The sequence below is a fragment of the Trachurus trachurus genome (assembly GCF_905171665.1).
Source record: "Trachurus trachurus genome assembly, chromosome: 21".
In the NCBI taxonomy this organism is placed as follows: Eukaryota; Metazoa; Chordata; class Actinopteri; order Carangiformes; family Carangidae; genus Trachurus; species Trachurus trachurus.
In genome coordinates, this window is record NC_139899.1 from 4,640,967 (window position 1) to 4,652,333 (window position 11,367).

Sequence of the window (11,367 nt, forward strand, 5' to 3'; positions counted from 1 at the left end):
AAAATACACAAGTGGATGGAGAGTAATGACTTTTAAAGCAGCAGCATTCTTTTTTATGTATTTATTTTTTTCCCCAATTTCCCCCTATGCCTCTCCTTTACCTAAGTCACATCACTAAACTGAATTTCAAGAAATTCACTAATGAGATGCTAGACCTCCTTCCCCTGTCTAATCCATTTCCCATGTAATCTCAGCCCTGTCTTCAGCCGTGGTCACTGCGTAATAGCAACCCCAAACAACTCAACAGCAGAGTTTGATCCATCTATAAATCATTACCAAGTACTGGTTATGAATTAGAAACAGAGCTATAATGGTCCAAAATGACCTCACACACAAGTGGGACTCTCGAAACTTTCCACTTAGAAATGAATAATCCGTCACACAGATGATTAGTGGTTCAGATATGTCTCTTTTCCCTATCTCCCCTTCAACGTTCTTCCTTTTTGGCAGTTGATGTATTTTTCTGGGACTGCCAGCATCCGGAGGCAAGGTCTTCTTTCTCATGCTAATAAAATTTTAGTCATGTAAGCTCATCTTGCTGAAAGCATTTTGACTAACATGTGTAAAAAAAAAAAACTAAATAAAAAACAGAAAAGCTGGAGATGTATATTGTGCGTGCCAAGCCCATTAGACATGACTGCAGCGTCTGATACTGTAAAACTTTGGGTGGGATCACTTAAAAGCTGCAATGTAAAAAAAAAAAAGATATTACTTTCCCTCGTCAAATGGCAAATAAAGCCCAGTTAATCTCAGTAAAGCCTGTTACGGCCAAAGGGAAACGTGTAAACAATCTCTGACAAAATGGACTAGATGTTTCTAGGAAATTAAATTTTAGTTCCACAAATGTTCTTCCTCTTAAAAAATGGAACATTATGCAGCTTCACCCTCAAGACGTGACATCGTTTGTCCGCCCTATTTCTTTATCAGCTTTCTCAAAGTACGCGAGGCGCTGACGTTTTCAGCTCAAACACTGCCTCCCTCCTCCCTACAGTATGTGCTGTACTGTAAACATTTCTCTAATGTTGATATGAGCTCCTGGAATTTTGGAATTACATATATATACAAACAAGTATCTAGGAGCAGATTGAAGCCAGTGGTGCCATGTGGGGAGACTGTACCGGCTGGAGATGATATTTATATATCTAGTATATATAGTATGAAAAACACAGTCCTGTTAGCTGCTGTGCCAGGCTATGAGCTAAATTCTATCACTACTGACTATACTGAAATCCCCTTTTGATACTATTTATGAGTCATCTACATACAAGCTGCAAAACTCCATGGTAACATCAGCCTTTTATGTTGTATTAAGAAGACTGGCAATGGCCCCAGAGGATTGATCCTACAGACTCTGATGATCTCCCATTGTGCCATTGTTTTTTTATTTACTGCCATTTAGATGTGTGGCAAGGTGAAGAGGGCCCGGGCGGGCTTCGAACCCCAGACTCCCGGGTAAGACTCATGCGCGCAAACCACTTGGCCAAAGGGACATCCCCTTGGCCAAGTAGCCAGGGCGCATGATCATTTGGACCCTCAACTGTCACACATGCTCTCCCTCGGGCAAAGCATACACAAGCGCAACATTGATTTCCACTGCTACGCCGATGACACTCAGCTATATGTGCCATTAAATCCTGCATCCTGCGTCTCATGTATCTTGCCCTGCCTGGATGAAATTAAAACCTGGATGTTCTGTAATTTTCTTCAATTGAATGACTCCAAATCAGAGGAGATTTTAATCACTCCTTCCGGCCATAACCCTATTAGCACCAGAAACCTCTTCTCCTATCTGGCTACGCTTCCTAATACCATTCAGAAAGAGGCTCAAAACCTTGGTTTAATTATTGACTCAGAGTCAATTTCTCTGTTATTCAATTTCTTCGTGGCTTGATTATATTGATTCTGGTTTTAGCAGGCATCATTTACAGACTGCAACTGATAGAAAATGCCGGACCTTTGTTGTCCGTGCTCCCCAGCTTTGGAAATCTCTGCCTGAAGATCTCAGACAGACAACCTCAGAATACTTTGAAAACTCACTTTTATCGTTTGGACTTCCCCTCCTTGTTGTAAATGGATTTCATTGTCTTGTTTCTTCTTATTTTAAATAATCCTGTGTTTTATGTAAAGCCCTTTGTAATTTTAATTTTGATAAAAGCTGTAGAATTTTAACTTTTTATTATCATGGTTATTGTTATTCTGAGTTTGACAATTGTTTTAGTTTTTTTCAGAAATAAAGATCCAGATGGCCTTGAGATTCACACAACATATCCAGGGTTCCCATTGGATAAATCCTGAAAATGTTGACTCCTTTGACTTTTCCTTCAGATTCAAATGTGGCACAAAACATGGAGGGAGTGGTGTGGGATGTGGGTTCTTGTTTGTACCCAGTACCAGATTTCACGACAATCCATCTGATAGCTGCCAGGACAATTTCACTGTGAGACAAAGAAAAAAAAAAAGATAAATCAGTTTGAGGAAAAAACTAATTCATATGGAGCCATTTTCTCACAACCAGTGTTTATGGTAATTCATCCAGTATTTTCTGAAATATTCTAGTCAGGACAAACGCAGCGGTCCGACCAGCCAGCACATATTGTCATTCCTCAAACCCTGCCAGCAGAATGGGCAAAACGCTTTGTTTATTAAATTGTGAACACTCAAGACTTCTGGGTTCTTATTAGGCTTCTATAATGTTGTGTTACTGCTCCTCCTCCTCACTGTCGTATGAAAGAAACAAATTGGCATGTTGAGGTTGAATCAATAATTGTGTTGAACTGGTTACATCCATCCTGCTAATGTAGTAAATGACTCTCAAAGACAATGATGGACAGACGGGCTTTTTACTGCTGCAGCCACATTTAGTATCACTGTGTCCAAGAAGCTCCTACTGGAGAACACAATGTAGCATATCCTTTATATTCCTATCCAACATTTGTATATCTTTATTCAAATAGGTAAAGTAAATCTCAACATAAGGAGTTTTACAATAGAGTTTTGGAATATTATTTTAATTCTTAATCCTTAAATCACAGTTTGGGCCTGAGTCTGGGGGTGAGGTGAATATTTTTGGCCTTAAGATAGTCTGCTTTTATTTTTTGCAAGTGCCAAACTACTAAATTAGAATGAATCCTGAACACAATTAAGACTGGACCGACACAACATACCAGTCTGAAATATGTCCGTGAGCAACATCTCAATCAACCAGGACTGACTAATGGAAAAGAAAACATGGGAAAAAGGAAAAAGGCAAACATGGCTCATAATCAGTGGTCTGTCTCTGTCATTGTGATGAGAGAGTGGACAGAAGAGAGACACAAACTCTCCAAACACTCAGACACCAAGTTCATAACTGCAACCATAGACTACATTAACTGCCTGTCTGTTTTCAGCAGATTTGTTTCAGAGTTCAGGATAAACTTGGTGGAGAAGTCAGATACTGGCACATGTTTAGCACGTAATAAGGTCAATGAGCAACTAAGACAAGAACACAGGATGCAGACATGACAAATACATTTTGCAATCATGTCCCATCATATCATACAATGTCACTACAATAAGGTCAGTAGACTGCAGACAAGGAGTATCTTCATTAGAAAATCAATACAAGAGCTACATAAGCAGTGTTTGGCAAGTTATTCTGAAAATGTAATTAAATTACTGATTACTCCTTTTAAAATAAATTATGTTAGTGTTCTGATTACTTTATTTCAAAAGTAATTAGTTGCATTAGGTAGTTAGGTTCTGGTGCCTAGTGTGTGTGTGAGAGGACCAGCAATGATAACCTATAGTTACCTGGGGTTGTAATTATATTCTTATTACTATTTTAGAAATTATAGCTTCTTACATTACTCCGTTACAAAAAAAGTAATCACATTTCAACACAACACAAACAACAACACTGTAAGTGTCATAAACACAACCTCCATCCATGTAGTGTTTCTCACCATGTCTACGTCCCATCATCCCCAGCCACCAAACCCAGTCAGAGTTGTAATAACCTGTGGGTGGTCTTTGCTTTGGGATCTTATGCTGTTTATTATTTCTTCACCTCTGCAGACAGGTGATTGGTGTATCTGGAACTGAGGTGGTCCTCAGTGTATTCCAGGCTGCACAACCTTAGCTCTCCAGAGGCACCGCATCCTAAATGTAGGCCTTTTTTCCCCTAAATTGTGTCTTGCACTTAAGGGATAGTTCAACATTTTGGCAAATTGTCCCATTGCCATAATCCCTATAGTCATAGCAGTAGGTTTGTTACCTTTAATTGTCGGTGCAAGCTGTTTTTAGAACGGCAGAGCAGAGCCACGAGCTGCTCAGAGTTAAGCTATACGGATTTCATGGGATTTCTTTGTTTCCCTCATCAAACTCATCACATACACAATCCAACAACTCCAAAACGCTCTGGTGGACAAGTTGTGACCTGCACATTCACCACGCTATGAGATAATAACAGAACGTTACCAGACAGAATTGTTTTAGAGGGAAATGGAGAGACTCCTTGCTGAAAAACTGCCCCCGACGGGAACGCGCATTGTGGTTTTGCATACCTCTAAAACAACTCTGTCTCATAATGTTCTGTTATTATCTCATAGCGTGGTGAATGTGCAGGTCACAACTTGTCCATAAGAGAGTTGTTGGATTGTGTATTATGAGTTTGATGAGGGAAACCAAGAAATCCCATGAGCCTCCGTAGCGTAGCTCTGAGCAGTTCTTAAAACAGCTTGCAACGACAATTAAAGGTAACAAACCTACTCCTAAAACTATAGGCACTATTGGCCAGTTTGCCAAAGTGTTGAACTATCCCTTTAATCTCGATCACACACATCTAACTTTACAGACTTGATTTGATATACTGATTTGGTTCAGTTTAATGTCTTCTATGTGTGTGTGTCATGTTTGAGGAGGCAATCAGGTTGGCTCATTTCAGTCTTAAACTGTTTATTTAGACTGACTGTCAATATATTTCCTGATCCGTTTCACTCATACATGTACACAGCAGGCTTTGACTTGGCAGTATAACAGATTAAATCAAGTATGAAGTGGGTAAGACAATGTAAAACAATGTTTATGTGGGTTAAAAGTCAACAGATACACACAACAGCTTTGTGTTATTCCCATAGCAGCTACACAGTCAAGTTCCAATCAAAACTCTATGCTATCACACTGACGTTACATCTTCAGTTCAGAGCAATGAGTTTACTCATTTTCAATTACAGCTGTATCAGTAGAAAATAAATAAATAAAGAGGTTTCTTCTTCTTTATAGTGCCTTTATCTCCTGCCTGTTTGCAGGTGTTGAGCTATCATCAGTCTGCACTGAGCTAAATATAAAATCTGACACCTTTTCTTTCTCTGTCTGATAATGCTGCTGCTGCTGCTGCCGTGATTTTATCGAACTACGTGAGTGAGCTCGGTTGTCACTGGCTGAGCAAATAAACCCCTTTGAAACAACATCATCACAGCAAACCTGCACCTCAAACTGGACTTCAATGAACTACAGAGAGAAAGTCATCACACCTGAATTCTCAAGTTTAAATTTAGGTACTTAACTTAATTGTTAATCCATTTTTTTCTCCATCATAACCTCCAACAACAAAAGACGATGATGTGGGAATGAATGTTTTTTTTTTTAGAGAGAGGAATAGATAATACACATGGTGCTTATGCTATTTGATTGTTCTGTCTCCTTATCACTCCACTCTCTTCCCTGTAGCTGTGATGTTTCATCGTTGGACAGAGATCTTTTGCGCAACTGGTCCCAATCATGAAGAAAAATGAGTGTCAACTAAGAACTTTCTCTCATTTTTCATTTGCAGAGCAGTGGCTCACCACAGGCAGAAATGTAGTCAGATGAGTCACCATCATCATCATCATCACCAAGTGTGGAGCTCAGCGCTGTCCTGAATGCTTGACCCACACACTATATGGTTCCATATAGTTCTGAGCGGTTTGAGGCCATGAATCATTCTGAGGAGTTCAAAGTCACCAGGAGCACCGGCTATAATTAAAAAAAAAAAAAAAAGAAAAAAGGAAAAGCCAAGCACACCCCTCAACCTAAATAATGAGTGAAATAATGAGTGACCCAGGAGGAAAACCAACAAAATCAGCAGGAACACAGAGTAAAGCACATGGAGTCAAACAGACAAGTTGACAAGGACAGAGAGGAAACACAGAGACTGAGTGCACAGGGGAGAGATGACATGCAGGTGGAATAATCACACAGGTGAGGCACATGAAGTATTCACAGAGAGGAAAGTACAGGAAGCAACACAAGACATTTCAAAACAAGACAAGAAACAAAAACACAAGGAACTCAAAACCAAGAGCTTCATCTATCACATGACTTACAAACTCTGTTCTGTGTGCTTCACAAACGCAAACTTCCATCATTCAACTCACCCTTAAAGCCCCAGTATGTAACTTATTTGGCGCTTTTATTAGCAAAAGTCAAATATGTCTTTCATAAATACGTATTTCACTGAAGTGGAATCACACCCACATACAAATGAAAGCTTTCTGGTACCTTAGAATGAGTTGTTACAAGTCGTTACAAATACATAAGTGGGCGACGCACCGAACCGAGGCGGCCATGTTGCATCGCCATCTTTTACGTTGAGTGTCAGCGTGACCGTAGGTAACATCAAGAATATGTTCCGCACCGCAACGCGAGATGGGGGGAATTCGTACATATTATACCTTTAAGCTCTGTAACTACAACTACAAAACTTAATAAAGCTTTTTTTTTTTATTTGTTTGTTTCCGTTTTTTTCCTGGCCCAGTGTGAGGTTCTTACCTTAACCTAAGCCAGAACGGCTTCTAAGAACAAACCCTAATTACCCATTATCCCTTCCCATCTCTACACTTACCAGTGTTGTTGGGTTAGCACTTCTTCTGTAATCTCAATGCTGCTGAATATACAGTCTGTACAGTGGCAGTGGCATGGCAACAGTTGGATCTGATCTCTCAATCTTTCTTTTCTTTGTTTATTTTTCATTATAGGATGCCAACCTTAACCCCCCCTCCAGAAGCAGAATGTGTTTACAGCTCCCAGTCTCCATAATGTCTCCATATAATCACATATCAGTTTGTTGGATTCTGTTTACCTAAGTGAGAATGAGGAAGGGGAGAATGGCAGCTGCAATGCAGAGTATAGAATATTAGAATATACTGAATATTTACAGAACCTGAGTGTTTTAATTAAAATGACAACTACAGTTTGTAAACCAGAGGAAGCCTCGGTGAGAAAACACCACTGACACAACTCTACTTCTCTGCTGAATCCCTTATTCTTTTTTTCCTGTTATATATATTCTTTTTTTTCCTTTATTTTTCCTGTCAATTATTCCTCTGAACTAAACGCAATCCAGCCTTTTCAAACTCTTTCTGTAAGAGACAACACCACAGGTGGATTTGTTAACCCCGATCTTACACATCCGAGCCCAGCGAGGTCAGTTTGCATTGATTTGTACGCAGCACACCTCCGGTCCTCACTCTGTACTCTGAGTGCAGATAAAACAGTTGCAACTGGGATGCAATTTGCAGCTTCATATAGTGAGCTTGGCAAGTGCATCTCTAAAACCTGCTGAGCTGAGACGTTACCACGGTGCCATACAGAAGCAACATTAACAGGTGGTTTTCCACCCAGCTTTGCCTTTTTTCATCCTCATAATTAACCCCTGAGGGCACATGAGGCCGGACGGATGCTGTATATTTGACAGTAGAAATTACAAGGCGAGACACTACAGGCAAAAACAGTTTTTTCATGCACTGATCAATTTTGAGATTTGGGGCCCTTTTTCTTCCAGAAAAGTCAATAGAAATGGTAGAAAATCCACATTAAGTTGATTATTTTACTTCATTTTCTCTCTTTTGTCAGTAGATTTCTCCTAAATTCACCAAAAGTTAACAGTTACTGTGACATACTGTTATGTGCTTGTTATGTCATGTCAGGTATCATTGTATAGCTCTTTCTCTCCTGAACAATGATGTAGGCTCCAAAAATTGTCATTTCCTTTGTATCTGCAACAAACCGTAAAAGTATGATTTACATTAACTGGAATTTTACAGTACAAGTCTTTAAAGGCCGTGAGTTTTTCCTCAGACTCTGGGCCTGAAATCTCCACTTCAGCAGCACTTACAGACACCAAACCTTCCAGTTTTATTCCTGTCTATATTCTGAAGGTTTTTACAGAGGGGATTGTTGATATATCATTCACAGCCTTATTTATACAACATTTTAATCCTAAAAACAGGGCAAAATCGGATTCTTTTTTTAGGGCTGGTGACAGTATTTTCTCATTTGCAAAGTGATGAAAAGAGATATTCAAAATGTATGCAAAATAGTGCTTATATAATCAGATATTGCCTCATTTACATTATGTAAACATACAATTTGACAAAATTTTTTACCCTATTCACCAGTAGTGTCTCCCCTTAACTTTGTGAAAGGTGGAGACAGACCAAGCAGCTCTAGCTACAAAGTGAGGACGGTGGTTGTTGTGTGGAGCTGGAGGACCTGAGGTGCTGCAGAGGGAGAACACGGCCGCTCTGCTCAGCGGACCGTGGCTGTCGTGAAGTTACAAGACTCTCCAGCGAGGAAGTCCCTATTCTCTTTAGTGTCACTGCACAACTTCCTCCCTCTCTCTTTCATGTCACCTCTCTCACTTGCTTTTCCAATGTCTCTCGCTCTCTCTCCTTAGCGGGCCCACTTATGCTTTATGATAGTCTCTCCTGGGCTCTTCTCTGCTGAACCCTCTGCTCCCCTGGCCCGTCTCTCTCCCCTCCTCTCTTCCACCGTCTGTATATCTCTGTCTCCTTAGAGGACCACTTTTACCCCACTTACTTTTTATTACAGGCTCTCAAACCTCCACCCCCCCCCCCCCCCCCCCCCCGCGCCCCACCCACCCTCCACCAAATCTTTCAACTGTTCTCTCTATTTTTTCCCCCCTCATCTCTTCCTTTACTCTGTCTGTCCGCAACATGTCCTTTGATTACATTTATTTGTCCTTTGATGCCCAGACATCCTCGGCCTGTACTCAGCCTATGACTTTTCTTAGAGGTGCTTCACAGAGCAGGTCCACGCCCAGCACCACCACTCCACCCACACAAGCTCTGTTCTCCGTTTTAGTACAACACTAGTTTAACTTGCCAAAAGTGCTTGTAACAGGTAAATAATATATGTATATCTTCATTTCTCTGCGCCTTTAACTTTTACGCCTCTGGTGAAACACAAGGGAGAGAGGAAAGAGAGCATAGAAGACATCAGTATGAAAGTAAAGTGCAGCAGCTTTGGGTCTTTTTTTGGGGGGGATTTGGCCCGTTTATCCGTCTCTTCCTGGCAGATCCTGTCAATCTCAGTCAGACTGGATGGACAGTGTCTCCTGACAGATGTCTGTGGGTTTGAGCCTGGACTTTAGCTGTGTCACTCAAGGCCAGTGAGAAACAAGCTGAGCAATGAAGGAGTCTCGGTAACACTTGGGGCTTGTAATAAGCGTTAGTTAATAGGTAATAAGGCCATTATAAGTCCTAATAAGAGCCTTATTAACATTATTATGTGTTTAAAAGACTATATAAGTGTTAATAATGCCATTATAATATACTTAATATCAGACTATAAGAGATTTACAAGAACTTATAAGAAACTTGTTAACAGCTTGTAGATGTGTATGAACATTAATAAAAGCCTCATGAGTATCTTATAAATGTTCATAATAGCATTACAAACACATATTGACTCAACTAACCCACCCATTGTCTTTGTCATGCCTTTATTAATATTTTTTTATATACTTTATTAATATTAAAATGTACTTTATTGCTCGTCTAGTATCAATTAATATGCACTTGTTAACAGTTAACTATGCTTTTTGGCAGCTGGATCTAAAGCGAGAACAATGCCTTATTAAGTCTAATAAACCTATAATGTGATTGTTTTATAATGAGACTATTAATACATATATAGTCTTATAAATGCATAATAATGTTAATACACATTTTATAATCACTTATAAGGGGCCTATTACCTATTAACTAACACTTATTACAAGGACCTTAATATAAAGCGTTACCGGAGTGTTATATGAACACTTTCTCATGCTCCTAAAGTCATTTAAAAGTCATTCAGGAAACTCCATGTAGCTGTTATACTATAACCTATGTCTTTTACTGTCAGGCCAGGAATACACTCGTTGTGTGGTGTGTGTGCGTTGCGACTGCAGCACATCTTGTCTCTCCATTCAGTGCCCAGGTTAATGGGTCAGAGCGGACACACTGGCTTTGTAATAAAGGCGTCTCACGCCTCACAGCTGTGGGTCAAAAGATTCAGCCTCTCACATGCTTCCCAGCAGAAAGACACAGAGAAAAGACCAGCTGATGTCATAATGACATCACGGCAGCCACATTACGGAAAACGTCCACAACGGTTGTCTATATCTAGGAGTATGAGAGGCTGGATGGAAGCCAGCCTCTCTGATATAGAAGCCTGACTGACTGCTGATAGCTCATCATACAGCTTCTCCAGTCTGACCACCTGTAACCCTGGAATTCCACTGGATGTGTCCATTTTTCCCAACTTTCCCACAATGTGGAAATAAAGAAATCATATCATATTATCATATTCATATCCATCATCATATTATGTCCATCCATCCATCCATCCATTGTCCGCCGCTTATCCGGAATCGGGTCGCGGGGGCAGCAGTTGGAGCAGGGATGCCCAGACTTCCCTCTCCCCGGACACTTCCTCCAGCTCTTCCGGGGGGACCCCAAGGCGTTCCCAGGCCAGCCGAGTGACGTAGTCACTCCAGCGTGTCCTGGGTCTTCCTCGGGGCCTCCTCCCGGTGGGACATGCCCGGAACACCTCACGAGGGAGGCGTCCAGGGGGCATCCTATACAGGTGCCCGAGCCACCTCAGCTGACTCCTTTCGATGTGGAGGAGCAGCGGCTCTACTCCGAGCTCCTCCCGGGTGACAGAGCTCCTCACCCTATCTCTAAGGGAGCGCCCCGCCACCCTGCGGAGGAAACTCATTTCGGCCGCTTGTATCCGGGACCCCGTTCTTTCGGTCATGACCCAGAGTTCATGACCATAGGTGAGGGTGGGAACGTAGATCGACGGGTATATTGAGAGCTTTGCCTTTCGGCTCAGCTCCTTCTTCACCACGACGGACCGATACAAAGACCGCATTACTGCGGCCGCCGCACCGATCCGCCTGTCGATCTCGCGCTCCATTCTCCCCTCACTCGTGAACAAGACCCCAAGATACTTAAACTCCTCCACCTGAGGCAGGAACTCTCCCCCGGCCTGGAGGGTGCAAGCCACCTTTTTCCGGTCGAGAACCATGGCCTCGGACTTAGAGGTGCTGATTCTCATCCC